This window comes from Anabrus simplex, chromosome 5 (assembly GCF_040414725.1).
Source record: "Anabrus simplex isolate iqAnaSimp1 chromosome 5, ASM4041472v1, whole genome shotgun sequence".
Taxonomy (NCBI): domain Eukaryota; kingdom Metazoa; phylum Arthropoda; class Insecta; order Orthoptera; family Tettigoniidae; genus Anabrus; species Anabrus simplex.
The window spans coordinates 78070235-78094590 of NC_090269.1; the positions used below are offsets into that span (position 1 = coordinate 78070235).

General features: G+C 43.0%; 1 protein-coding gene across 7 annotated transcripts in view; it reads right to left on the reverse strand.

Moving 5' to 3' along the window:
* The window catches only part of ftz-f1 (ftz transcription factor 1), a 751575-nt gene that overhangs the window by 42862 nt on the left and 684357 nt on the right, over window positions 1-24356 (reverse strand). The gene's annotated exons all lie outside the window — the stretch shown is intronic.

Sequence of the window (24356 nt, forward strand, 5' to 3'; positions counted from 1 at the left end):
CAGCAGCTAACATGGTCTGAAATGAGTCATTCAACTCAATTTTCATGGTATCTAACACCATACATGACTGTACCAGTGTAAGCGCCCCCCAAACCTAAGGATTTATTATTTATTTTTGCTTTACGTCGCACCGACACGGATAGGTCTTATGGCGACGATGGGATAGGAAAGGCCTAAGCGTGGGAAGGAAGCGACTGGGGGCTTAATTAAGGTACAGCCCCAGTATTTACCTGGTGTGAAATTAAAGGACCTTTTAAACTAGAACTGAAGCATACCAAGCACTGTATGCACAACGGCTCTGTGTCCTTACGTCTTTTTGAATGATTTGGGTTCCTTACACAATAAAGAAAAAACAGGAACAATGCTAAATATGATGGTGAGGGGGTGTAAATTTATACAGCTCCTATATACATGTATTGTGCCTGCTGCCATTTCTCGATGGATACAGTACTTTTGTATCCATCTCTTGGCACAGGCCAGAGTAAAATGTAGCTTCCACCGAAGTCCCAGTCTCATCCATGGCTGTGACAATATGGAAGCTGCTGGGGTATGGGTGGTGCTGAGTAATGACATTCAGAGCACGACTAGTGCATCTGAGTGCTATGAAAGGTGTTGCTCATAGGGTCAGTCGTGCTGCAATAGCACTTGCTGACCCAGTGAGGAAAGCAATGGCAAACTACCTCACTCCTCGTCTTGCCTAGTACGCCTCATTTTGGTGCTGCCATTGGTTTTTGCGGTTTCCTTATAACCGCATAACCTTTGGTGGTGCTATTTGAGGATCCAACCAGCCTCTGGGCTGATGACCTAACAGACAGACATATACATGTATAAGGAGGACTTGGTACTTATTATTTTTACACATAATCCCAAATCTTGTATAGCAGTTACATTAACAGTACATAAACACATCTATCTCTACATACAGGAAATCAGGGTCGGTGTCAAGATATAGCGGCTCGCTGAACTTCACCGTCGTTCCTAATCTTCTTTCAATTATATGTTTATTCAATGAACCAAAATAATGGATACCACTCAATGTCAGGTCAGCACAGGTTGGTAGCGCTAAAGGAATTTACGTGAATGATTACCAGAGTGTGGCCTAGTGTTATCGTGTAACAATACGATATCTGTTCACAGCAACTCAGATTGTTTTCTACGATAGGCATGTTGTATCCTCTTACAACTGGTTAGGGACAATATGAGTGATATACTAGGTGCGATTAAATCACCGTGAGAGGAAGCAGAACCCACCATCTGCCGAATGCAAGCTCAAAGCTATACGGCCCGTAGATCACAGCGAACTCGCTCGGTGAAGCGTAAGTAGCTTGGCAACCAACACTGTTTACCATGAAAACAATTATCTTTTCAAACCTGAGTGTGTATCTCATAGTTAGAGACAGCTACAACCCTCGAAATATACCTCACTCGTGTAACTGAAAGAACCACCCAGAAAAGCTAAGCTGAAATTCGCAAGCACTATTCAAATATTACGATACCACAGCTAATACTTATGTACACCACTTGACTTGGAGGAAAAGGGAACTCTTGCAGCTTGTTATTCCCACAGTCCACACACTTTCCACTCCAACTGCTGCGCCTTACGCAACCTATATGAATTCGAGTGTTATGCAGAGGTTGCTGTAAGAACAAAATCCTTTGAATATCCTACAGAGTAGTGAATAGAGAGACATATTAGTCGAACGAAAGTGAAATCGAGTCTTGGAAATAACAGTTTCTCTTTATCTCCCAGTCTCCAGTTCTACCTATGAACTTTCGATTCGGGAGGAGCAGTGGTACCTAGGTGTCTCCCACTTGGCCTCGTAAAACGTGCTCTCTCGCTTCACGCTCACATGGAATACCAAAGCGCGCAGTAACAATGACCGACTATACTGAAGTCTATCACATGATCATGTGCGTGGCAGGAGTGTTGTCGACCACTGTTTGGTCAAACTCCCCCTGGCATATTAAAAAACAAGAGAGAAAGAAAAATATGTCCTTAAAATGTTAAGAATGAACACTGGTGGTGACAGTAGCTATACGTTTGTAATAAGGGACAAAACAATAAGATTATCATCCCCTCACAACATTAGAGAAATACCCATGAAAGATGGAGAAATCTAAGATACATTACGCCTTGCAAACGTAGTAACGTCAAAGCCAAAAAAAAAAAAAAAAAAAAAAAAAACACCTAGTTGAACAAGATAAATCGGGCAGAAAAGATAAAGGAGATGAGCTTTGTAACGCATACTGCAAGGCACTGTGATTACCACACGCGTCTCTCAAAGCATGGCCTTCTGGTGATACATTGAGCCCTGGGGGAAAGGGTGTGACCAAGAACAGAAGATAACACGCAATAGTAGTAGTATTTATTCACTCATTACGTTACTTACATATTTACAGGACTCTGTTTCTGATATACCGTACATAACTCTTCTAGTAACATTAACACTTTAAAAAATTGTAACTAACACTTACATATATTCTATAGTAGTATTATTATTATTACCATATTAATACCTATAATAAATTAAACTTGTAACCATCTCTTTTACACATTAAATATATTATTATTATTATTATTACTATTATTATTATTATTCACGTAGAGTCACTGGAAAGGAAGAAGAATAAACATAATTAACTCATGATTCTTTAGAAAGGCTAATTCCTGAACTCTTAACTTCTTTGGCTAATTTGACAATGTTGTTTTGTCCCTTATTACAAAAATAGCTACTGTCACCCATACAGATTGCAGTGCTTTAACGCGGTTAGATAGGCTCGAGGCAATCGAGAAGAGCCGTAGATACACTGGAACCCGTCCTTCACAATGACGAAACAAAAAAAAAAAAAAAGACACAAATAGTGTAGCTCCTTGAAATGTGAAGTTACCATGTCCTACAAGAGAAATATATGAAAGATACGAATATCGAACGACATGAAAGACCATGGGAAACGTATAGTGTCAGAGGAAAGCAAATAGCCCGATACAAGTATAAGTGGAAATAATACTGGAGCTAGTATGAGTAGGCTTCTCGTGGTTACTATCCCCTTTATGGAAGTAACGATCCCCTGCAATTCCCTCTATTCCTCGAAGTGGTCCAGCTCTTTTCAGTAGGTGAGCTGCATGTACCGTTTTAACCTCTGACAGTATCAGAAACTGAACGCGGGACTCCGAGAACGTCAGCCAATTGTGCTAACCGTCGCACTACGGAGGCGGACTGTTCTGCCAGTAACATGACAGTATTATAACCTTCGTATGGTCAAACTGTGAAGAAAGATAGGAAGCGGTCTTTGCAAGGACAACACTGAAGGTGTTGCCCCGGTATGGTGTGGGCAATCCGGTATCGAGACGAGCGGCACAAGTGTCATCATGTGAAGAGAAAATGGTCTGGGCTATTTAGAGCCGCTTTGTAAGGGCCTAATTACCCCCATCATCCCATTCATTCCAATTGCTCTGCCAGACAGCATCAAGTCGTCGCTTCTTTCGCTTACAACAGTACCACGGCAGCGATCAAACAATTTTCTTTCGATCCAATACCTCAATACACCTTTTATTATGTTAAGAAAGAAGACTACGTATTTCTGTTAGAATTCGGAAAATGACAAAACTGGCATATTATGGGCGAACGAGAAAAGATTTAAACACCATACCTAGAATCGCGTTTCACACCTCCGGAGCGAGAAGAAATAAAATGAATGAAGCAATACTAGAATAAATGTAACACGCGAGCCCATGAATCTCGGGGTGTGATTAGGGACGCACCGTGTGAGCTTGCATTCGGGAGATAGTGGGCTCGAACCCCGCTGTCGGCAGCCCTGAATATAGCTTTTCGTGGTTTCCCATTTTCACACCAGGCAAATGTTGGGGATGTATCTTTATTAAGGACTCGGATGCTTCCTTCTCCCTCCTAGCCCTTTCCTATCCCAACGTCACCATAAGATCCCATCTGTGTCGGAGCGATGTAAAACAAAATTGTACAAAAAAGTTCTGATCATCTGTACATTTCAATCTGCTCTTCATGTTACTTTTCACTGTGTTTTTGTTTTACATCGCCTTAAAATTCACTGTTTAAAACTCCGGTATCTCGAATCTGAACTGAGGAAGGTGACATTTCTCCTGAAAATCTTACATGTTTAGTTAGATTGGGATCGACTTTTGAGAACGGAAACCGAATCACACATCTTGTGAAAACTCCACAATACAATCAGAATCTCACACTGTAGCATAATAAACACGATTATATTGATCTTAAAAGTCGCACTTAAATGTAATGTTTTCTGAAAACATCATACACTGGTATTAAGTATACACTGTTGTCATGACATGGAAGACATGGAGAGGTGTTCCATTATAATACGAGTGAACACGCCGGGACGGGTTTCTCAAGGACCACTGAGCTTCAATCCTTGGCATTCTCGTGTACTTCCTCAACTGAACGATACTTGCTAGTTAACCGCGAGGTCGAACAGCAAACTACCAATAATAGTTAATGTTCTCATATTTCTCACTTTCGACTTGTACACTCAACGCAGCCGTCATTTTTCTTTTACATAGAATCATTTTTCGTACTATAATACAGATATTTAAAATTATATTCCTAGGGTTGCCTTAATTTATGACCTAAGCAGTTCCTTTATTCTAATAGTAGTGCAGAGACGACGATTTCTGAGCAAAGTACTTATCAAACTTCCAACTCATCCCGTAATAAAGTACTTTCTGGAAACTACAGTGTATGAATGAAGAACTAACGCAAGGTTCGTCACAAGTACACACACTTCTGTTCTGTTTCACGAAAGTCTGTTTGCTTGAGAAGTAACGTCTTTTAAAACTAACCAACATCTTTCATTATTGAGACCGGCTAAGAAGAATAGGAGCAGAGGATAAATTCAAAATAAATTACCAATAAGCCAGCAGTAAAAGAATAATTGTTGCAGCTAACAAATAAGAAGAATGGCAGGAAGAGACAAAAGTGAAGTTAGGAATGTGAGGAGACTGAGCGAAATATATACATAGACACAATGGGTGTAGAGTAGGGAAAAATGGTCAAGTGGTTCTAAAACAGTCACAAACAAATACTTAATAATGATTGTGTAAGAGTAACAGGAGGGTAGCCAAGAAATCCATACTGTTTTCTCCCAAAACTGATGGAAGTTTTATCTGTTTGTCAGCGATATGCTGACACTGGCTGGTTTCTGTTAATTTTGATAAATAATAATTTTAATATAGGGATTTGTCAATAATTACCTGAATTAATTTGATTTTAGAAATAAATCTCAAATCCACTCAGGCTGTTGTTGCAAGGAACCTGTATGAGATATTTAAAAACAACATTTCTAAAATATTCCATCAGAGCGAAAGATAGGTGGAACATACAGAAACCAAGGGCAAGGGAAAGCCTCTCATAACAACAGTTATATGTGAATTATTTCCTATGTCCACCCACATTCAAATTTCTCTTAACATATAATAATTTTCTTAGAATAAGCCATGTCTCACTGTTTCGAGAATTCTCGTTACGTTTGGTAATAACTCTGTTAAGTGGTTAGATTCGGCATTTAACCATTCAAAGGAAAGAGGAATATAAACAAGATAGACCGCAATTCTGGTAGTAAATAAGGGACAAGTCATTTCGTTCGTTCACACACGCTAGAAGACTGAATATTGAAAAGTATTCCAGTCAACAAATAACACATATATATTGGAAGGCAAAAGAGAGAGAGAGAGAGAGAGAGAGACCACGTCACACTTTCATGGATCAATTACAACAAGAGGTGGGAGTTCACACATTTGGACAATTACGCAAAGGGCTCCCTGTCGTGAAAGTTAGCGTGTTCGGATGAACAAACCAGCCAGTTGACTGACATATTGAATGGATGGAGGGGCAATACTTTATAAAATCTTGAGGAATGACTCCACGTAGGTGGGCTGGAGGTCTTGTGGGTATGATCATGATACAGTCACGCTGAACTACAAGTCTGCATGCCAGCTTGCTTGCAATAATACTTCTCGACATAACGATAGGAATATGTCATATTATAAAGAGTGATGTATGTTGCAAGGTTTTGGATAACAAAGCCCCCACTGTTAATAGATACATATGCACCGACCTACGATTCCTAAAACTGCACACGTACGGAAATTACACAGAAACTTCACAAAGGTATAACACTGTTGTGGGTACATGGACATTCTCGGTACCATCACACAGCATTATTTCCGCCCGTAGCATTGCACCGGCGGCTAGATGTTAAGTGCAGCGAGTCCCAACTTTCGAATGGCCTTGAAGCGCTTGCGTAACCTACCTGATGAGCACCTCACTTCGCTCCTCCCCGACCACTGTGCCTCAGTTGACTGCTGCCTGCCAAATACAAGAACTTTCCATTTCAAAGAGTTATCGTAACGAAGCCAACTACGTGCATTTTGAGAATTAACAAGCGGCCACACGATAACAATTAACACGAAACTTCTATCTCACTGCATGGGTGTGAGGCTTCGATGATACACTCTATGTCAAATGGGAAGCTGTTTCCGTTGTCGTAATAATGATAGCGTGTGGCCTCCGAGAGATCTGGTGCAGGTTTTTCGAAGAGACGCCTAACAGGCGACCAGCGCGTCTGTGAGGATGGGGACCTACCTATAATGAAATCTAATACCGAAGACAGTACACACATCCAGACCCCGACGCACTGAAAAATGAAGGTTAAAATCCCCCACCCGGCTGGGAATCAAATCCGGGACCACCTAGACCAAAGGCCAGCACGTTAACCATTTATCCATGGAGCCGGACTCCGTTGAAGTATTTTTTATGGAAGTAAAATATTTTGGACTGATGCAAGTGATATGTAACGCAGTGATTACGTATCGGTCGCTTGGTTGAATGGCCCCTTGAGGCTAAAACGCTTCCAATTTCATAGACTACAATATATAAGTATTTATTATGAGGTGGCACGTATACAATTCTATGTCGGAAGGTACGAACATACAACCAATAGTCGAAAATATTTTTCTATCCTCAGCTGTGACATTGGAATTGAGCATTCTATGGCTACTGCAGATTGCACATTCCCTATGATTTCCGATGACCGTTCAAAACGTCTGGAACCTTTGTATCACCACGCCCCAAATATCCAAGACAAAAATGTGTCAAGTAAGGACTCAAATCACTCCCAGCAAACTCTACGAAAACACCTAAGAAGAGATAGAAAATTGCCATCATAAAATACCATAGGCGCCTACAGGACATGTCATTATGTAACGTGAGTGAAGATTACTCAACACATGACAAGCCTCCCACAAGTAGCAAGCGTTCCCAGGCGGACCACAAGCCGCCTGAAGGAAACAACCTGTTAGCACGCCGCCGCTTAGCGGCCGAGTATCAACAACACACGCAGGCGAACAGATAGCATCCTGTGATGTGAGGTTAATAAAGGTACGAAGACAGTACAGAGGTTAGGCATTGAGTAAAGAGCCGGAAAAGTAGGTCATCGATCCAGTAAAACAGTATAATCGAGGTTCCAGGTATGAAACTTCTGAATCAAACACACTATGCAAGACTTAGGAGGGCGTGGCATTGTACTGAAGTGAAACATAGACAATAACTCTTGCAGAAAGAAAGAAAATCAAAGCTTTTGCAATGTTGAGTTTCTGAAGGATGTTGAAGATGAGATCTGGTGGATCAGGTCATACTAAAAACGAGCTGATGACAGGAAAACTATTCGTCGAAATTTGATCAAAAGATATATTCTGATAAGACAAATCTTTAGACACCCAGGACTTGTACGGAAGTGCAGGCAGTAAGAACAGCATGGATACACCAAAGCGTGAATATGACGAACAGATTAGAGTAGATGTAGGATGTAGTACTTACGTAGAAACGAGAAGGTTAGTACAAGATACAGAATGCCCGCTGCCATCTCTTGGCACAGGCTAGGGTAAAATGTAGCTTCCACCGAAGTCCCAGTCTCATCCATGGTTGTGACGGTTTGGAAGCTGATGAGGTATGACACGCGGAGCACGACTAGTACGAGTTTTATGAAAGTTATTACTCATAGGGCTGACTGTGCTTCAATAGCACTATCTGGTCCAATGAGGAAAGCAATGGCAAACCACCTCACGCCTCATCTTAGCACTACCATCGGTTGTTGTGGTTTCGCTATAACCGTGTAAACTGTGGTGGTACCATCTGAGGATCCAACCAGGCTGACGACCTGACAGACATAGAGTGGCATGGAGAGCTCATCAAACCAGTCTATGAACTGATGACTCAAACACCATCCTCTTTAACGATTTGATCCGTTAGTTTGAACACACTGCACAGGATGTTTTCTCTTTGCATACCCCACAAGAGATTAGTGAGTCACATTCCCCAGTTATCTCTCACTGTAGGAACTAATTATCACAGTTATTCGTATCATGTATATTCTATGGACCCAACAGTTATCCCCTCTCTGATTTGACAAGGTCTTGGGGAATGCAACAGGAAAATTTATTTTGGAAGTGATAAATTAATATATTTTTTTACAATTCGATCCTAAGAGAGTCCATGTCGTTAGTCAAGGCACATCTTACTCTGGCAAAGTATAGTTAATAGTTCTAGAGATGTTCCCCTAGTTGTTTCTGGATCATTCAACGGCATACATAACCTACTAATCCAACTCCAGAAGCTACTGATCACACATGAAATAACATGTAATACAAGTAGAACAATGGAAATAATAGACCTGTTAAATGTTAACGCACCGAGCGAGTTGGCCGTGCGGTTAGGGGCGCGCAGCTCTGAGTTTTCTTGGGTTAGAACCCCACTGTCGGCAGCCCTGAGGATAGTTTTCCTTGGTTTCCCATTTTCACACCAGGCAAATGCTGGGAATGTACCTTAATTAAGGCCACGGCCACTTCCCTTTCCTATCCCACTACCGCCGAAACACCTATCTTTGTCGGTGCAACGTAAAGCAGATGGTAAAAAAGAAAGTTAACGAAAAGACGCTCATATGATCAAACCAAAGCCTACTTCCATAGCCTTGCGACCTGTCCGCCTCCGTAACGTAACTGTTAGCTGCCATCCTCCGGGGGTCGGGTTCGATGCCTGGTACTGTCAGAAATGTAAGAATGACAAGAGTGCTGGTATGTGGTTTAAATGGTACAACCTTAGGACGAGGACAAGAGTATCTTCTGTCCGGCTCCATGGCTAAATGGTTAGTGCGCTACCCTTTAGTCCAGGGGTTACCGGTTTCCATTCCCGGCCGGGTCGGGGATGTTAATTTTCATGGGTTAATTCCGATGGCTCGGGAGCTGGCGAAAGACCTGCACCAGGCCTCTTCGGAGACCATACTGGGGGGGGGGGGGGACACCTTGTGACCTAAGACACGAATACCGAGACTGAACCCTGAAAATTCAATACTTGGGGCCAAGACGATTATTTTGACATTTTGACAGGGTTAAACAAGCTCCAAAAAGGTCGAGATGTTAAGTAGAAAAGCACCGTTTCCAGAACAAACTATTGCTACCAAAATGGCAGTTACATAAATGGGACTGAATGAGTGTAATACCACGTAATCCCCAAAAAGTGAAACACAAATATGAACCACACAAGCAGCGGGCTGGTGCAAATCGCCACTTTACAGTCTATGTTCGTATTATAACAAGGAAAAGGAAAAGATTCAGTCCATGATGCGGGGCACCCAAAGCAAGTGACGTTGGATATCGTCAAATTAATGTGTAGAGACTTGAAAAAACGCTAACCTAACCTAACTCAACTAAACCTGACTACACGCAGTTGGCACGATGCCCGAAAGCATGGCCTGCCAAGGTCGATACAGCAGTGCAAAACGTACGGCATGTCTGCAGGCCAGCGGCTTACACTCAGCCTTGGAGCACAGGTCACGACAGACGCAGGCGACGATCGACTCCGTTTACTGTATTTATAAGATTTACGAATGTTAAATGCATGAGTAAATGTTCAGTACAGTATATCAAATAATGAAAGAAAAAAATTAAAATAGTAAGGCCTCAGCTACCGTGCGCAGGAATTTTGATTTGCAGGGTACCTGCGCGTTAATTTAAGTTCTGTTTTCCTCCACCAAATAGAAGAATCAACCAGTTTTCTCTTGGGCAACCTATGACTGAGATTTTAATTAGTTTTAACTGGTAAGCATCCTATGTGTCACCAGAGATTTTTTATATACCAACATGGAATGTCGAAAGAACTTTTTACCATCCTTCAAAAATTTGACCTCTACCGTGTTTGAACTCGCTATCTAGGGAGCTAGTAGGCCTATATCAGGTGACAAACACAATTGTGTTAAGATATTATGTTGCGAGTATCAACTTCGAAACTGACCATGAGTAATTTTAACTACTTTAGTAATGTTACGATGAATAACCTAATAGAGTCTGAATGTAGCAAATGTTTCCAAAACGTCCTCATTACTTTAATTATAAAATAGCCGTGGCTCTCGACTTTCCTTGTTTGTTTCCTGTTGATAGTGGTATTCATTCCACAAGCGAGCACAGACAGTTTTCACTTGGACAGCCCGAGCAGCATGTCTCGATGCGCCCCATAGGATGGTATTTACTATGGACTGCAAGTAAATATTGATAACGGTTCCTACACCAGTTTTCGTCTGAACATATGCTTGTGTTGAACGATCAACAAGTGAACAACCAGCACGTGTGTTTAAAGCAGACTAAATATGGCGAAACAAGATGAGCAAATTGGAAAAAAAAAGTTATCAAGATATTAATTTATACTGCTCCAGTATTTGTGATAAGCTTTGGTCCGATTAATTGGCTGAATGTTCAGCGTTGAGGCCTTTGGTTCAGAGGGTCCCGGGTTCGATTCCCGGCTGGGCCGGGGATTTTAATCGCGTCCGGTTGATTCTTCTGACCCGGGGACTGGGTGTTTGTGTTTGTCCCAACACTCCCCTCTTCATATTCAGTCAATACACTACACTACCAACCACCACATAAGCACGCAACAGTGATTACATCCCTCCATACAGGGTTGGCCTCAGGAAGGGCATCCGATCGTAAAACAGGGCCAAATCCACGTGTGCAATACAGTTCGCATCCGCGACCCGAAATGTGTGAGAAAGTGGTAGAAGAAGTTTTGTGATAAGCATGAAGTAAGGAACATCAATATTCTTGTCATGGATTTCATGAACGTACGTAGGGGGACGTATGCGGTGGAAATGTGGTCATCAAGTAAAGGTTTATGTTATATCGTCCAAGAACACTTATTTCTTTGGGATATAAATTCCTATAGGAGTATATGTGTTCCTCGAGAGGAAAACTGTTCTCAGAGCTGGTTCTGTAATATCACCTTTGCCATGAAGCACTCTTCCGTGGGATGGGTGTGGTATTCGTAACTTCGCAGCTACAGAAAAAGGAAAAACGTTAATAGTATAAGTTTGTTCGTTGATTACTTACTTTCTTCAGTTTATCCCAGTTATTTTTGGGGTCGCTGGAGCCACCCACACTCATTTTGGTTTCGGCCGGGGGTTTAAGGCTGGATGCCCTTATTGACGCCACGTGATTTTAGAGATCAAAATTTCGACCTAGGATCGACCGGGATTCGAACCTCGGCCTTCTTGGGTGGGGAGCCAGCAGCTAAGCCACTGAGCTAATCACGCTCCCTCTAAGATTGTTCGTTGATTATTGTGGATAAAATATTCCGATCTAGGCATTACTGCAATCCTCAACTTACAAAAATTGTCACAGTATGTCAAAAAGGAGTTAGTATAACTTGGAAGGAGATGCCGGTCTCCTTCCCTAACCAGATATTTTAATTTGTCAAATGCCACAACAGCCAGCATGAAAGAAAGGGTGGCCGCAGCCTGTACGTCCACAAAGCAGGTCACACGTGGAGCTGGGGGGGAGGGGCAACAGCCACGTGGCCCATTGCGACACTCCCCCCCCCCCCTCAGAGGAAGACGATTGGGCAACGCCTCTCCCCCATCACAGCGCGACGAGTCTGATGTTTCTTTGTTAGAACCTCTTCGGTCAGAACACGGTACACGAGATCAGGTTTTCAAACTCATAACAGCATAACTCCTTGCTTATGATGTATTTCCTGCTTCCGGAGGTTATACACTAATTTCCTATACGTACTTCTCTTTCTAGGAATATTTAAAGCTTGTTCAAGTTCATAATGGACAATCCACATGACATTTATTAGTCGGCTACGTACACAAGCCATGTGCGTTCTACGTAACCGCACATTGATAAACGTGGCCTATTAATTTCGAGATTGATATATCCTGATCACCACTCACGCAAGACACAGGTTACTGAAGTGAATTAGATAATTTTTCCATATTTCCAGCATCCCACTGACAATGAAATGGTCTCCGGTTCAATTTCAAACTCATCTTCCAGACATCATAAATTCCACAGCAGTACTTTTCTTGACAAAATTAAAACAGGCAATTGGACAAATAGGAAGGAGTTACATGTACATTGACAAGTCTACACTACTGTTATTACAACGGCTTTTTTCCACAGTCGAGCAGTTCAAAGCCGGAACATTTGTTAAATGTAATCCATGTATACAGTTTGATGGGGTTTAAAAAAAATCTTACTGACAAGGTCATAATAAAAAGGTAGAAATAATATAAGCGACTATATTCAATAAAATGCGCGAAGACTTGTAACATGAAGCTATAACAAGTGGGAAAACTCACTGAAGAACCACATTCAAAATAAAGCTACCACGGCCTGGGTTCTAACAGCTCTACGTCAGTAGATGAAGAGTGGCTCTCGGCCCGTAAGTGGCCACGGCTGGTCCGTGGTCCAACAGCTCTGCACTCTGACCGGCCAACCGAGCAGAGGAGGGGTGGCCACGGCACTACCGTGGCTATACGCCTCTGCATTCGGGAGATGGGACAGGGATGGACCCCACGCTGGCCCCAACCGTCGGCTGTCCTGAGAATGGTTTTCCGTGGTTCTCCTGCACTAAGGCGAATGCCGGGAAGGTTCCTAGTATATGCCACGGCTGCCAACCCCTTCACCTTCTCCTCACATCTCCTTTACCGTAACAAATCTCCCAGCCTGAGAGATGGCGTCACTGTCTAAGAGGCCCGCCTCCCCCTTCAGGGGAGGAATGAAAATAGTAGTAGTAGTTAACCGCTCTAATCAATCCCGTTTTGTTTTGTGATGATCGGTAAACAGAGGTTAGTAGCAAATGGCTCTGATAATCTTTGGTAACAAGGCAAAAAATAATTAATACGAAACAAGACTGCTGGGTCTGAATTGCAAAGATAAGCAACGAAAAGTAGCACATCATCTCCCGCGAAGAAAATTAAATGGAATTCGAAGTCACGGAAATGACGTAGACTAACAAACTCTACAAAATATAACATGCGGTATTACAGATAACAGACACCCGCCGGGCTGAGTGGCTCAGACGGTTGAGGCGCTGGCGTTCTGACCCCAACGTGACAGGTTCGATCCTAGCTCGGTCCGGTGGTATTTGAAGATGATCAAATACGTCAGCCTCGTGTCGGTAAATTTACTGGCTCGTAAAAGAACTCCTGCAAGACTAAATTCCGGCACCTCGGCGTCTCCGAAAACCGTACAAGTGGTTAGTGGGACGTAAAGCAAATAACATTATTACAGATAATAAACACTAGCCAAGAGGCGAGCGTTCAGAGGACACGTGACTGAGGTAAGTGATAACACATGACTTTTTACGTAACTGATAACTGTTTGGTTCATTGTGTAGCCGATACGTAAATTGGTCTACCATTTCCAATGTATACTTATCACTTACCTAAACGAAACAGGCCGAGGTAACAAAGGATAAAGCTCGATTTCCTTAGCGAAATTCTATGTATGTATTTGTCAGGGTAGAGAGTTCCTGTAGACCGGGCGAGTTGGCCGTGCGGTTAGGAGCGCGCGGCTGTAAGCTTGCATCCGGGAAATAGTGGGTTCGAATCCCACTGTCGGCAGCCCTGAAGATGGTTTTCTGTGGTTTCCCATTTTCACACCAGGCAAATGCTGGGGCTGTACCTTAATTAACGCCACGGCCGCCTCCTTCCAATTCCTAGGCCTTTTCTTTCCCACCGCCGCCATAAGACCTATCTGTGTCGGTGCGACGTAAAGCCACTAGTAACACTGTAGAAGAGCTGGGAATTTCTTACAGTTCAAACAAGAAAGGCAACTGACCAACAAAATTAATATCTTACAATACAGAACGGATTAACATAGCAAAATACGGGACATATTTTCTAAAATGTGAACCCCAGATCGCTAATAACATCGAGACACTTCACAGTGAAAAATAAACTCTAAAGATGTGTATAGGGTAAGGGTGTATTCTGCCCAAAGGCAGGTCCGAACCTCCGCAGAGGTGTGCCTGAGCTGGAGTTTACGTACGGTAGGGTGGCCAGTTCCTTTCCGCTCCTCAATTCCATTACACCCACCAGCAGCGCGTGGCAACCCATCCAAATCTTGACCACGCCCAATGTTGCTTAACTTCGGAGATCTCATGGGATCCGGTGTTTCAACACGGCTACGGCCGTTGGCACGATGTGTATAACAGTCATAATTTGACCGTGCTCGATAGATGCAGTCGCTTAAGTGCGCCCAGTATCCAGTATTCGGGAGATAGTGGGTTCGAACCCCACTGTCGACAGCCCTGAAGATGGCTTTCCGTGGTTTCCCATCTTCAAACAACGCAAATGCTTGGGCTGTACCTTAATTAAGGCCACAGTCGCTTCCTTCCCACTCCTAGCACTTTCCAGTCCCACCGTCGCCAGAAGATCTATCTGTGTCGGTGCGACGTAAAGCAACTTGTAAGAAAAATAGCAGTCATAAAACAAGCTTCCACATATTACAAGGACTGGTAAATACAAAATGACGTCTTGCACGATTTTCTGAGTGTGCCTACGATGAACCAGGAAATATATTTATTTGGAAATAATGTTTGTTTTAATGCGATGGTGATAGGATGCTACATAAACAGGGAATTTTCCAGCCATTCGCAGAAAGGGATGTATTCTCGAAATGTTCACGATAAAATAAATATTACTAAAACAATTAATACGTAATTTCAAAGAATTTTACTTGAATAAAATTTTAAAAACATAGATATTTATAGCCGTGCCAAACGACATAGTTAGTCACTATCTATAATAGTGAAGTCAAGTTCTTAACACTTCAACTGGATGTCTAGCTATGCAGCTTTAATAAGGAGTGAAGAGTACAGATGTTGGAAGCCTGGTAATGCAAGCTGACGGAGCTGTTACAACTGAATGCCGAAGTATACGAACACACAAAGGAACGTAACATTTGTCCATCCGCGTGAGGGAGCGACGAAGGTCATCCAGTGGTTGCAGCTTCTAGGAACCACCTCTCGGAGAATAACGGTTCCTTTCGGATCTGTCAGATTTCGTACTCGCACCGTAATCAAAACAGAGATGTAGCGACATCCATCAATTTTATCAATTTGTTAAAATGGAGCATTTTAAAAGGTGTGTTTATCCAATTTGCTTTACGTCAAACCGATACAGATAGGTCGTATGGCGAAAGGCCTACGAGTGGGAAGGAAACGGAAGTGGGCTTAAGTACGGTACAGCCCCGGAATTTTCCTGATGTGAAAATGGCAAACCACGGAAATGCATCTTCATGGCTGCCGATAGTGGGGCTCGAACCCACTATCTCCCGGATGCAAGCTCACAGCTGCTCGCCCCTAACCGCACGGCCAACTCGCCCGGTTTTTAAAAGGTGTAACGTACACGACAATATAATAGTTGCCCTTATGTCCCTCGGAATAACAACTGAAGTTTACTAGTAAATTAGATGTATTATTCCACAACCACTGTTCGTCTTGAATACAGTGACGTCGAGTTGTGTAGCTCAGACCCTAGAGCGCTGGCTTTCTGGGCTCCATTTGGCGGATTCGATCCCAGCTCAGTGCGGTGGTATCTGAAGGTGCTCCTAAAATACGTCATCCTCGTGTCGGCAGATTTACTGGGACAAAATTCCGACATCTCAGCGTCTCCGAAAACCGTAAAAGCAGTTAGTGGGATGTAATTTTCATTCATCGGTACGGCCATTCGAGGACTAGGTTTACACAATCTACCTGCATTTCTCTTTGCACTCTCTCCCCAAGTCTTTCGGTTTTCCTTTCTCGCGCTCTTTTTCGGGAGCATCGCTGATGTATCCCTGAAGTACTGCGTATGGTTTCGTAGCTTTCCACAGTATGGGCACGAAGTCTCCCTGCATCGTGTACCGAGGTTCGATACACAGGAGTTTTAAAATGCCCCCCATAAATAAAAGTCTAGCGGGTTTACGTCTGGAGAACGTGGAGGCCAGGAAATTGGTCCAACTCTACCTACCCGTCTATCACAGAATCTGTTATTTAGAGGCCGACAGACATTAAAACTGAAATGAAGAGGAGTGCATCCGCGATTCAGTGCGACGGCGGGAGCATATAAACGATACTGAATACTGTTAACATCGCTTACATGCCTATGTACAAATATGTAGAATGAAACCCAAGTATAACCACAGCAGTGTATTTCGACCCCTATATGAGCTATTTCAGTTTCTACACAACATTCTGAGTCACCCTGCACGAAAGTTAATCAAGACAGTATTTGAGTTCATAGATTGACGATAGATTTCCTTCCCGTAAGCCATTCAAAAAGGGAAACGGTGTTAAACTACGAAATATATATATTCACCATCTCTCGTGCTTATCTTCAAATATGAATTTCGTAATACAGAACTAGCGTTGAATTTAAAAGTGTTCCAACAGGAAAAACGGATAAGTATTCTTACAACGTAGTGTGGTCGAAGGTGTTTGAAGGCATATTTCCCTTCTAACAGGTTAACTCGATAACCATTCCCTTTAAAAAAACTGCTTATAAACATCAAGTCGAGTAAATTTAATATGCATGTGCCTATATGACAGAATACGAAAGAGCGACGGCCCCGATCGTACTGTAAAATCCAAGACCCACTACTCGCAATACTGTAACAGATTTCGCAATACTGTCGCGGCACCAAACGACTAAACTTGCCTTCGATAAGATTTGTAAAATGGGAACAGGCAACTTATCAGTCATGCTAGTAAAACTAGCTTAGCAAATGAGGGTAACTGGTTTTAAAAATATGAACTGTTTAAGTGTTGTCTCTTACTCATCCTACATAATGAATGTGGATATACCTGTAATTATGTCACAACTGTAATGTTTAAAATGATTTCCACAGTACATTCAAAAATGCATCTTCATTATAGTTATGTCTTTCACTGTTCAGCCTGCTTTACAATTTGGTTTGCGTCGCCCCGACACAGATAGGTTTTATGGCCACAATGGGACAGGAAAGGGCTAGGAGTTAGAAGGAAGCGGTCGTGGCCTTAATTACGGTACAGCCCCAGCATTTGTCTAGTGCGAAAATGTTCAGTCTGCAAGCCTCTGTTCATTAACTAAGCCTCTCCACAATCCTCTATTTGCAACCAGCCCAGTGGTCTCAATTACTTCCACTCTTCTTACATCTATCATTAAAAACTGAGTCTGACCATCGTCACCTAGGTCTCCCTCTGATTGGAGGATGGTTGCCTAGTTGTACTTCCTCTTAAAACGATAATCACCACCGCCACCTCCCTCTGCTTCTCTTACCCTCCATGGCCGAGAACATTATTACCCTAGGTAATCTATATTCTTTAATTCAGATAAGTACTGAAACCGGTTTATATTGTAAGTATAGTATCCATAGAGTTCACATTCCCAACTTAGGCTTTATATCCACATTCCGAGTAGGCCTACCCTCCCGTCAATATTCCCGTTTGTTTGTTACAGCAACATTGCACTCGTAAGCAACTGAATGTAACGGTTTAATCAGACTCCACGTGACTCGTCTGAAGATGAAGTACGGTTATGGGCAACCACGTTCAAATAGTTGGTTGTCGTATGGCTTTTAGTGCCGGGATATCCCAGGACGGGTTTGGCTCGCCAGGTGCAAATCTTTCTATTTGACTCCCGTAGGCGACCTGCGCGTTGTGATGAGGATGAAATTATGACGAAGACAACACATACACCCAGCCCCCGTGCCATTGGAATTAACCAATTAAGGTTAAAATCCCCGACCCGGCCGGAAATCGAACCCGGGACCCTCTGAACCGAAGGCCAGTAAGCTGACCGTTCAGCCAACGAGTCGGACACCACGTTCAAATAATGATCGCCCAACGAGTCGGACACCACGTTCAAATAATGATCGCCTATCTGGTTAAGATCACAGCGAAAGTGTTCAAACCCATAGCCCTAGCATCGTAAATAAACTTGATCCGTTTATATAACTACCATTGAAACCAAACTTACCCTTGATAGGCCTTGGCGACCTCTGATCTGCCCGACGAATCCTCTAGGCCATCATTCCTGGCTTTCGAGACCGGGACCACTATCTCACCGTCAGATAGCTCCTCAATTATTCTCACGCAGGCCGAGTGGACCTCGAACCAGCTCTCAAGGTCCAGAAGTCACTAATCTGGCCGGGAATCGAACTCGTGACTTTCGGGTAGGAGGCAGGCTAGCTGCCTCTAGACCTACCACTAAGGGAATCAAAAGTCAGCGTGGCCAGACTGTGTGGGTTAAAGCTAGAAAATCGAACCATTAATATTTGCTGTTACATTCTCGTCTGTAACAGTAATGTCGTACTAACTCGCAAGAAAGAAAAATTGCCGAGAAGCCAACAAGACTGAGTGACAGAAAATATACAATCCATCTCAAAGGCGACAAGTGCTGAACACTTGTTAAAGTAAAGAACTGTAAAGAACAAATTTGTCGGGCGGAATAACACAGAGAAATATTCCTGCTACCAGTCACTTATCGGCGAGATTCCTAAATAATTTCGAAGACAGAAGAAAGCAAGTTTGGTTGCAGGTACCACGTGGCTAGACTGCATTGGGCAACTCGAGAAAGTCTGGGGTCCTACACGCTTCACTAACTGGCTTCTCACGCGACCGACAGAATTAACGTAATTTGGAAACAAGGCCCTATGTTTAGTACAAGGTGGAGTCCACTTTTTGTTCTGAGGTATGAGCTAAGAGAAATCAGAGGATGCTCTCCAACCAAATACAAGAAGAAAAAAAGCATAAGCATAATGGGAAACTTCACATAAAAGGAACGAGTAAGTACCGAAGACCTTAATCACGCGCCGGCTCTCCAATTTCCAGTAGACTGTTATATCAGATCAGTACTGTTTAATATACGCCACTCTTCAGGAAAACGATACACTGGATTTCTTTTTTTTTTTGCTTTACGTCGCATCGAGACAGATAGGTCTTATGGCGACGATGGGAGGGGGAAAGGCTAGGAATGAGAAGGAAGCGGCCGTGGCCTTAATTAAGGTACAGCCCCAGCATTTGCCTGGCGTGAAAAAGGGAAATCACGGAAAACCATTTTCAGGGCTGCCAACAGTGGGGTTCGAACCTACTGTCTCCCGAATACTGGATACTCGCCGCACTTAAGCGACTGCAGCTATCGAGCTCGGTGATTGGATTTCTTTCTGGGTGATTACCATGTTTAAATGTTAGAGACATAACACCACAGTCGTCATCGTTCAATTGTCACTTTGCAGCTACTTCAGATAATTTTAATTATAATGATCTTGACACACTTGTAGAAAAGTGATTAAATACCTCAACTCTTAATGTTGCATGAATTCATATTGTGTAAATACAAAAAAGAACATAAACAAGTGCAGTTGCCTAAGAGATACAATGCAGAGAGTAAAATAAAACTTGTCAACCCTGAACAATAATAATAATAATAATAATAATAATAATAATAATAATAATAATAATAATAATAATAATAATAATAATAATAATAGAAGAAATTTCCTGTGGCTATTTCTAGCCGAGTGCAGCCTTGTAAGGCAAACAATCCGGTGAGGGTGGGCGGCATCTGCCATGTGTAGGTAACTGCGTGTTATTGTGGTGGAGGATAGAGTTATGTGTTGTGTGTGAGTTGCAGGGATGTTGGGGACAGCACAAACACCCAGCCCCCGGGCCACTGGAATTAACCAATGAAGATTAAAATCGCCGACCCGGCCGGGAATCGAACCCGGGACCCTCTGAACCAAAGGTCAGTACGCTGACCATTCAGCCAACGAGTCGGACACCTCTTAAATGCATGGAAAGAAAGAGAGCAAGAGGAAAGAGACAATATAATTATATCCAAAGGATGAACTGAATAATTCCACAAACTGAGGCTATCGGACAACTGACTGATATCCCCATTCCCAAATGGGAGTAAAGGAGAATACAAGAACATATTTAAACTTGTTTGTACTAAGAATAACGAGATTTAATACTGCCCACATCAAATATAAAACACGAAACTCATCCAGTAGAAAAATTACGTAAGTCGGCCGTGGGCGACTTCTCTGTAAGATTTCCGAGCTATGATGGATAGCCTACTTAATGAAGTAGCCACTGACGAACACAGCGGTTGCTTCCTGCGGAATAGGCCCCCACCAGAACAAAGCTAGAATTGGGAAACCGCAAAGCAGCACAGAGAAAGAGAAAGCCGAGTTGTTAACAGATAAAGAGGGAGAAACAAGTGTTTTGACTTGCCTCATACACGCTTAAAAATACAACGAACTTGACCCAAAAATGGCTCTATTGTTGATACACCGCTAATGAGACCCCTGTCAGTACAATACTGCACCTGCGTCAGTCTTTGAAACGCGTAAAACCTATCGGAAAGGGTATGTTACTAAATGTAATAAAAACACGACCATGCGGGTATATACGAAGTGAGATATTTGATGAGCAATGGAAGAAATAAAATAACTCAACATGGTTCAAGTCACAACTTTTAAAGAAAGTTTAGAAAATGTTTCTGTAAACACTTCAGAACAAATAGCAATTCTTGTTGTCCACGTAATGTTTCTTCGTTAGTAAAAGCGGCAGCAGCTGAGAGTGAAGATTCACGCAGAAAAAAATGAGACGTCTCCAAAAATAAATGTACCATTACTTCAGTGTTTCCTTGCCGAATCCCCAACCTGCTACCTCTGAAAACCCCACCACCTTGAATATACAATCGTGCACGAATGATACGTGTGCACTGTTCTATGATAATCTTTCTCATCCAAGAGCAATTTACATGGTACCCCTGGGACAACGCTAAATGGGCTACACACTACAGACCATGAGAATCGATGCTCCCGAAGGAAAGGTGTCATGGTTGCCCAATTATTCACGTTATCACTAGAAACAAGTTTCAGGCAAGTTAATGAAGTCAATTTCTCTGTTAAAGGCTGTGGTATTATGCTTTGTTTCGTCATTGGAATGAAGGAGAGGCAAACTATGCACATATTCTAATTTATCTGTTGACAGTAGTAGTGTAGCCTAATCGTACTTTGGAGATCAAGGAGCTAATCAGGATGGATCCCTGATATTCTTGTACTTCCAGAATATATCGCACTTTTCCTTCTCAAGGCCAACGGCCGTAGCCGTGTTGGAACACCGGATCCCGTGAGATCTCCGAAGTTAAGCAACATTGGGCGTGGTCAGGAGTTGGATGGGTTGCCACGCGCTGTTGGGGGGGGGTAAGGGAATGGAGGAGCGGAAAGGAACTGACCACCCTACCGCACGTAAACTCCGGCTCAGGAACACCTCTGCGGAGGTTCGGACCTGCCTTCGGGCAGAATAACCCTTACCTTACCTCCTTCTCAAGGACCAACTAAACACAAGTCCCGAGTGTCTCAGTATGTGCCATGTCAATCAATATCCTCTTCTGGTCAAAATTCACCTAATCGTTCTCTAAAAAACTCTTCGTGATCTTTTTTTTCTTTACAATTTGTTCTACGTCGTACCGACACAGACAGGTCTTATGGCGACGATTGGATAGGAAAGGCCTAATAGTGGGAAGGAAGCAGCCGTGGCCTTAATTAAGGTACATCCCCAGCATTTGCCTGCTGTGAAAATGGAAAACCATTTTCCGGGCTGCAGACAGTGGGGTTCGAAGCCACTATCTCCCGGATGCAAGCTCACAGCTGTACGCCCTAACGCACGGCCAACTCACCCGGTATTCGTGATCTAATCTACTCAGTTACCTGCAACATTCTTCAGCAAAATCACCCTAAAATATTTTAATTCATAACGTTTTTTTCTAAAAGTGGACGTAGCTATCATTTATTTCTTCCCCGACGACATAGCGTTCTATTACTACTGTTTAGCACTCGTAAGTCAAACAGCTCCATGATTTCACCTTCCAACTTGTAATAAAGCCAATTAGATAATACAGTGTCAGGGAAACCAAGGAATGAAAAATGTATAATCTTTTTTTTTTTTTTTGCTATTGGCTTTACGTCGCACCGACACAGATAGGTCTTATGGCGACGATAGGATAGGAAATGGCTAGGAGTGGGAAGGAAGCGGCCGTGGTCTTAATTAAGGTACAGCCCCAGCATTTGCCTGGTGTGAAAATGGGAAACCACGGAAAACCATCTTCAGGGCTGCCGACAGTGAGGTTCGAACCCACTATCTCCCGAATACTGGATACTGGCCGCACTTAAGCGAGTAGTGCTCCTGACCTAGTATCAACTAGGAGGCTTTGTCTCGATCAAGCCAATCTTAGATTTCGTTTTGTTCAGACTCTTAGAAACTCCAGTAAAGAGTAAGTAAACTCGTGTCCTCGCCCCGAGGTAGTGCAGCTCTTTACAGACACACCCCCATGGAGGTGAGCTGTACCATTTTAACCACACATCAGCCCTCCTGCCATTCTTAAATTCCTGGCAGTACCAGGAATCGAACCCGGGGACGGCAGCTAATAACACTAACCGTTACGCCAGTGAAGAAGCGACACCTACAGAGAGAAATGAGAATGAAGAGAGCCACCGAGAGAGAAAGTCGAGCACCGTACCCTTGACCCCGTTCCTCTCAGGCTTACACAAGATGAGACTACTGATTACCTTACCCCTTACATAACATCCAATTACACTCGGTTACAAGAACTGCCGAACATTATGAATTCGAAGTGGTAATTCGGTGCATCTCATCATTGGTAACATTTGATGTTTGCCGACAAAACTCACAGCGCGTCTAATAAAACTTTTAAAAGAAAAAAAGTGTCTTACTCGGTTCTGTGATGCCTGTAGCCATCAACTTGAAATCTGATATGTCTTCAAAATATCCAAGAAGTTATGTCTAAATCGTCCTGCAATAAAATTCATAGCGGACCTACAACAGAAGAAGGAATGTAAAAGGAAATGGGATAGATTGGACTGAAATCGAACATGGAAACTAATATATTGTTACTGAAACTCTTGGTAAGCTCTTTAGGAAACCGAATGTGACAATCCCTAATAACTTGCCCACTCTTAAACTGACCAATCCCGAACACTTCAGAAAAATGCCAAGTCCTTAGACCAGGTAATCAAGCCACAGTCTAAAAGTGGACTGGGAGCCGAAGTCATATTATTAGATATTTTTTACAAGCTCGTTTACCTCCCGCCGACACAGACAAATCTTATGGCGACGATGGGATAGGAAAGGCCTAATAGTGGGAAGGAAGCGACCGTATCTTTAGTAAGGTACAGTCCCAGCATTTTCGTGGTGTGAAAATGGAAAACCACGGAAAATTATCTTCAGGGCTGCCGACAGTGGGGTTCGAACCCACTATCGCCCGAATCGCACGAACAATCGCTCGGTCATTAGATTCGCCATATCAACTACTTTAGCCGGCAACTCTTACTTATGCTCAATCCGATTAGATGTACGCCATAGTACTGTAGCAAAATACTGGCATAGAATAGTATTAAATATTAAGGAATATGCTAAATCCAAAACAATTTTTTTTTTTGCTACGGGCTTTACGTCGCACCGACTCAGATAGGTCTTATGGCGACGATGGGATAGGAAAGGGCTAGGAATGGGAAGGAAGCGGCCGTGGCCTTAATTAAGGTACAGCCCCAGCATTTGCCTGGTGTGAAAATGGGAAACCACGGAAAACCATCTTCAGGGCTGCCGACAGTGGGATTCGAACCCACGATCTCCCGGATGCAAGCTCACAGCCGCGCGCCTCTACGCGCACGGCCAACTCGCCCGGTGAAAACAAAATTATTGGACTATCTAGATGTACTGAAATATGATCTTCATAGTAGTAAATGAAATTAATGAAAAGTACTCCACAAATGCACGGATGTCCTCGTTAAATGTGAAAATGGTGCTACGGTACAGTTGAGAGAACCTCCCTTTAAAACACGTGCTAAATGTAAGGAAATTTGCTGAGTCGTGGTATAGTTGGGGACAAAACATGCCGCCTCAGTTCCTAGAAGCGAGCTGGAAACCAGTAGTCAATCACACCCTGCACCCTGCTGAGTTAACGAGTTCTAAGTGATCCTCGTT